Source organism: Branchiostoma belcheri, unplaced genomic scaffold (genome assembly GCF_001625305.1).
Source record: "Branchiostoma belcheri isolate BF01 breed outbred unplaced genomic scaffold, Haploidv18h27 scaffold14, whole genome shotgun sequence".
NCBI lineage: Eukaryota > Metazoa > Chordata > Leptocardii > Amphioxiformes > Branchiostomatidae > Branchiostoma > Branchiostoma belcheri.
Window position 1 is genome coordinate 1,382,702 of NW_017802824.1, and position 6,000 is coordinate 1,388,701.

At 40.2% G+C, this 6,000-nt stretch overlaps 1 pseudogene; it reads right to left on the reverse strand.

Moving 5' to 3' along the window:
• The window catches only part of LOC109464700, a 46,420-nt pseudogene extending 41,721 nt beyond the window's left edge, over window positions 1-4,699 (reverse strand).
• Window positions 4,700-6,000: the final 1,301 nt, after the last annotated feature.

Consider the following 6,000-nt stretch of genomic DNA (forward strand, 5'->3'; position numbering starts at 1 on the left):
AATATTAGTCATTACGTTATACCCTTGCAACAGCTCATTGAAAATAATTTCATTATCTAAGGCATTGGACCAGCCGACCGAGCTAGTTCAATGACCTTCCAACCAATTAAACAGAATTACTGCAGTGTAGATGGTCGCTTATCAAGTTTTCTTATCGTTGCATCGAAACAATTTCTGATTTGTCAATGCCAATGTTCAACTATATTTTTTGCACAGGAGTTATTTGCAATGTTTTATGAATAATAATTGTTATGGTTACGAATGAAACAATAAGAAATTGTTACAGTTGGTGGAAGTAAGCGAGAGATTCTGAACTCAAATCAAGTTTTTATCGTTGCATCGAAACACTTTGTGCTTTGTCAATACCAATGTTCAACTTACATATCTTTGCCCAAGAGTTATTTGCAATGTTATGAATAATAATTGTTATGGCTACGAGTGAAACATTGGAAATTGTTACATTTGGTGGAAGTAAGCGAGGGATTCTGAACTCAAATCAAGTTTTTCTTATCGTTCCATCGAAACACTTTGTACTTTGTCACTCAATGCCAATGTTCAACTTACATTTTTTTGCACAAGAGTACTTTGCAATGTTCTGTATAGAAATAATTGTTGTGGCTACGAATGAAACAATCGGAAATTGTTACATTTGGTGGAAATAAGCGAGGGATTCTGAACTAATTTATTTTAGCCAAGGAGGTTTAGTCTCCACTACATACAACCTCTTTGTTTTGGTGACGTCAGCATGTTTTAACGTAATTAGTTGATACAAACACTCACCGTTCTCAGACCAAGAGAAAGAACTGTGTTATTCTGGTTCAACCAAGTACAGTTTTACACGATTACCGATACCAAAGGGTGTTTACATAGAGGACCACTCCACTGCATCAAGCGTTAGACTAGCTGGAACTTAATTAAAATCCAAGCAGATCCTACGGTGGCAAGGCAGTATCCAATTGGCTAATGGACACGTACACCGTACACTGCTTGGCCGATTGGATACTGCCTTTCCACCGTAGGATCTGCTTGGAAACGGCTACAAACAGAAAGTAACATTGACTGAGTTGAACATTAAACAAAAGTGCTCGATAGATAAATGCGTACCCCGATATCTTTTATCCAGTCTGCCGTAGTCTTTAGAACTACACTCGGGGGTCTGGATTCAATTTGCAAGCGGCGCTAATCTGATAGAATAGGCATTATCCTGTGGCAATCACCAATTATAATGCAAGGCTCGTTTGCATCAAGATGGTAGTGTACCCACATTGTGAATGCTAGCCCGCAAGTGTAGTCAGGCATAGCCTCCATAGCATGTCAAATACTGGGGGGTTTTGGGGGTCTTCGGGAGCTTATATGTGCTATTTTCTGATTGCATATAGACAACATAGGCGGCCTGGTTGAATTACCCACGTTTGTAGAACTGGGCTGATCAGAAAAGTCAAGCTCGCTACTTACAGTAATATTTCAATCGTATCAATCTCTAGCATGTTGGTTGATCGGTACGTTAAATTTTCTTCGGCGTTGTGAACTTTTTTGTTAAAGCAACCATATGTATTAATTTGCAATATGTTTGTTTTCGTTAATTTCTTTTCTTACGGTGCGATAAATTTTCTTTGTCATTGTTAATTGTTTTGTTAAAGCATGTACATATATTCGTTTGCAATATCTTTGTTTCCGTTAATTTCATTTTTTATTAATCATACTTTCATGGTTATTATTTGTAAAGTATTAAAAGAAGGCGGGCTCAATATAAGCACACTAGGATTCTTACCCTCTCCTGCAAACTGTTTTTGCCTTTATTCTTTATTATGTGTAAAAATAAAAACAAAACAAAACAAGAAAAACAACAAGCTCAATTTTATCTTTGTAGGCCGCTACGAGAACTAGAAGCGTACTATGGATCTTATTACAGCAAGTATCGTGGCTTGGGTTATTTTTAGCGTGTTTTTAGGCTTTTTTCATGATCGGGGTTTCTTTTTTGGACTGGATTTTTTTTCTATTTTTTTTTGGGGGGGGGATGAAAAAAAAATTCCGGTGCAAAAAAGAAACCCCGATAAAAATCCTAAAAACACGCCAAAAATAATCCAAAACTCAAACCTCTGCTTGGAGAGTAGGATTGCCATTCTGGGGAGGGGTTCACATCGCCGTGAAGATATGTAGGACTTGTCCCATTATGGCACTATGTTTACCCTAGCTCTCAAACTGTCACTGTCAATTTCCAGCAGTATAAACAATCACTCTAGTCCACTGCGTGACGAATTTGTTGTCTTCTGAGCATGTACACCGAAGTAATGAGGGACATTTGAATTTTCCGTCTGAAATATTTCATTTGCTGATCATACACAAATTCTACTTGGACAACAAAATGTACACTGTAAAGTCCTTGCCTGAGGGCTAATATAAGAGCAACCGGTTTTGTGACAATATGCCCTACTTCCCACACCAAGCTTAAGCATGGCAACAAAGAAGGACTACTGTAGTAAATTGTATTATGATTGTGAATAATAGGACGCTATACTTTATGCTCTTTTCTTGGACGCAGCGGAAGAAAAATATAGACGTAATTTTTCTGAACGATTCGTGTTTTAGTTAACTAACGACTTTCACAAGATATATATTTTCGAATTCCTTGGTCTGAAATGCATAATATGTTACACTAACATATGCCTAACCACTTAAGTCTTAACCATATGGACGTTGTAACTTACTTTTTGTACTGTACGTACACAGTGTTGGGGTTTGCCTGAACCAAGGAGATATGATACCAGACTACGTTCATTTTCACCGTCTAGCCTAGATGCCAGACCCCGGCTCAACACAATACTCCCTTCGGCTGGGGGAAGCCACAAGCCCCGATCTCAGAGATACATGAGCACCTGGGGATCTAATTTTTCTCTCGAGTCTTCTAAAGAACTTTATTGACACAGCAAAAAGTACAGCGACTTTCGTAAGGTGTACATGTACAGGGCTTTTTCTAAACAGGGGAATAAGGGAGCTGCTCCCTCATGTAACCAGCCAGCTCCCTCATACCAGTGTGAGTGTTGCTCGGTCGCTTCGTTCCTTGCCATGCTCTGCTCCCTCATGCTAAATTTTTCTAGAAAAAAAACCCTGCATGTAGACATTCAGACAAATACGTACGTACAACAAAATTAACCTACATACAAGACAATATATGAATCAACTTATACTTGTTCTAAGGTCTAAACGTTACATTCTTTGATATATTTTCGAAGCAGAGGAGCTAGCCTAGCCTATATATCACCCCTGGCAACAGTCTGGCATCCAGGCTGCATATATCCTAGGGTCAGAGTTTTGGCGGGGTCAGGGTTTGACCAATATACATGATGTAACCACTACGGCTGGTAGCCACAATGTAAGTTAAAAATCAAAGCGCTTCAGGTTCCCGACATTTGGGAACTGTCAGGGATACGAACTTACAACCTCTTGAATCTGGGGCTAACCGAAAGGCCAACCAAGGCCCGATAGCACTCACAAAGGAACAGCATAGCTTTCGTCATGGCTGGCGCGAGTGATATGTCAGGGATAGTACAGAGTTGAGTTGGGGTCGACAACATTTCATGTTCCAAGATACAGCAAAACAGCAACAAGTCTAATATTGCAATATAAAAAGGATACAAAAAAAAGTGTAAAGAGGCAAGCTTTGGTGAAATCAAATTAGAACAGAAAAGGGTCATTTGGGTAAAAAGAAGTACTGGTATTTATGTGTTTAAGCCCCACACCCCACCAGTAATTGTGGTTCGTCCCCAGCTTGATTGACAAGCATACGTAGCTGTTTCAGACAAATGAATAAATTTTAAGGCCCGGGTGTTTAATGCGTGCATCGTTAGCGTGTGGCAATGTCGGTTCCTTCAACATTTAGTCAACATTTTTTTCTTCTACCGTTTTGTTTTTTTCTCTCAATTTTCGTTTTAATCACTGAAACTAAAGCGATTTTTCCAGCTTGATTCAGCCCGCACTATCTGTCGTGTACCGTCCCCAATGTTATCTCCTTCCTAAAATAACCTCCTTGCTCCATGGCATCCCTGTTTTGATGTTCTGCCTAAAAAACACCAGGAAGAACGCTAAAAACGGGCCATATCTTTACGTTCCCATCGATGAATAGATAGTAAATGCGATGGGTAGTTGTTACCAAGGATTATAAAAACCTCCTCGATGCTGTTAATAAAAACAACCTCCCCTTTCTACGAATTCTCACAGCGCGCGGCCGAACGCCATGTTGTAGCTCGCGAGCAGAATTTTTTTCGCCATGACCTATTTTCCAGGCAGCGGCCGTCGGGGGGTAAACCGCGGGCCAACATAACACACATTCCCCGTACAATGTAGCCACATGCTCTCCAAACAAATTGTAACACTCTCCTGTCAAGCCGTTGTGGTCACGCCTGCTTGAAAAAACACAGAGCGTTCGCGCTTTCAAAAATCACAACCGCCACCACCACGCTCGCTCAAACATCAACGTTGATACAGTAGCAAGCACGAGAACAACAGGAACTACACCGTACTTACTTGTCGGTACCGCAAAATTGGCAGCCCAGGAGCTTTGCACCGTCACGGTGACAAGAAGGAAAGCAGCGAGCAGCTTCATGTTGAACTAGTAGTACGTACGGCACACCAACGTTTGTATCAAAGAGTGAAAACACACTGTGCAAACGACAGGCTGGGTAGGCTGAAGTAGAGACCAGGGCGTGGCTGTCCTTGGATTTTGGGCTTTTTTGAATAATTAGGAATAAACAGATGGCCATCCACCAATCACCACTTTCCAATCCGGGGTCGTGACACCGGCAGTTGTGAGGGAAAAAATGCGAGGGGACTTTTCATTAGTTAACAGCGAGTGGGATCAGGCAAGGCAGTCTAATTCGATCAGACATGCAGAGAGTCGAGGAGTTTTTTCTGCCGAATCAAAACTCAGCATGATACAAATGTATTATCAGGATTGATATGCGGTATAATTTTCATGGCATCCAATGCAATTTCAGGGAGGCAAAACAAAAATATTCTAGATGAGAAAATCTGTATGATATTGATATTCAATGGCATTTCATAATAGCACATTTTCGGCATCGTTTCATACTTGAAGCGTTTCAAATACATTTTGTTGCAATTTCATAATAGGAGGGATTTATACTCCTGTCTGACCATATATGGATTTGTTTGAGTCATAAAACAAGCTACGCGAGGAGTCTCTTTGTTATTTGTGTACCACTCTTTAATAGCAGAACCAGCATACGACACAAAACAAGCAACCGTTTTCCGACATAGCATTTTTGTTTCACAGATATCAGTATGCTGTGGGATAAGATCGATTCAACATGACCAGAAAAATGAGAAAATTGACCTTGAAAATTCAGATTTGCCTCCCTGAAATTGAAACTGGGGGCTTTGGGATCTTTTATGTGCTATTTTCTGATTGCATATGGACAACATAACTGACCAGTCACCTAGTTGAATTACCCCCGTTTTTAGAACCAGGCTAATCAGAAAACAGCCGAAGACCACAAAACCCCCAGTTCTAAGAGCCTGCTACGGAGGCTACATGATCTCCATGTGCTCAGCTTGTAAGAGCATAGACGAAATATACAAAATAAAAGTCTTCCATTTTTTAATTAGCAAATAGACATACAAGTAAATATTAAACAAACGCCAACTGTACATGGTAAGATTCTGTCACCGGTCGGACCACATCCGCATTTTATAGATTTGACCTAAATCTGAAGGTCCTTGGGTTGCGAACTGTAAACTGTATAGCCCGAGGGCTAACACCTGGGTTTACTGAGTATTGGAACAGGTGAAAACGAATCTTCCCCATGTTTAGGCCACAGCAAGTAAATTTTATGGATGACATCTTCCGCAGACTCCAAATCTAATGCTATAGGGCGAAAACAAAACAAGACGGGCAAAAAATAAGATTCTTTCAATTTCTTTCAATTTTCTTAATTTTTTTTTAGGTCATAAGCCTTCTTAAACAAGAATTGAGGTGACAAA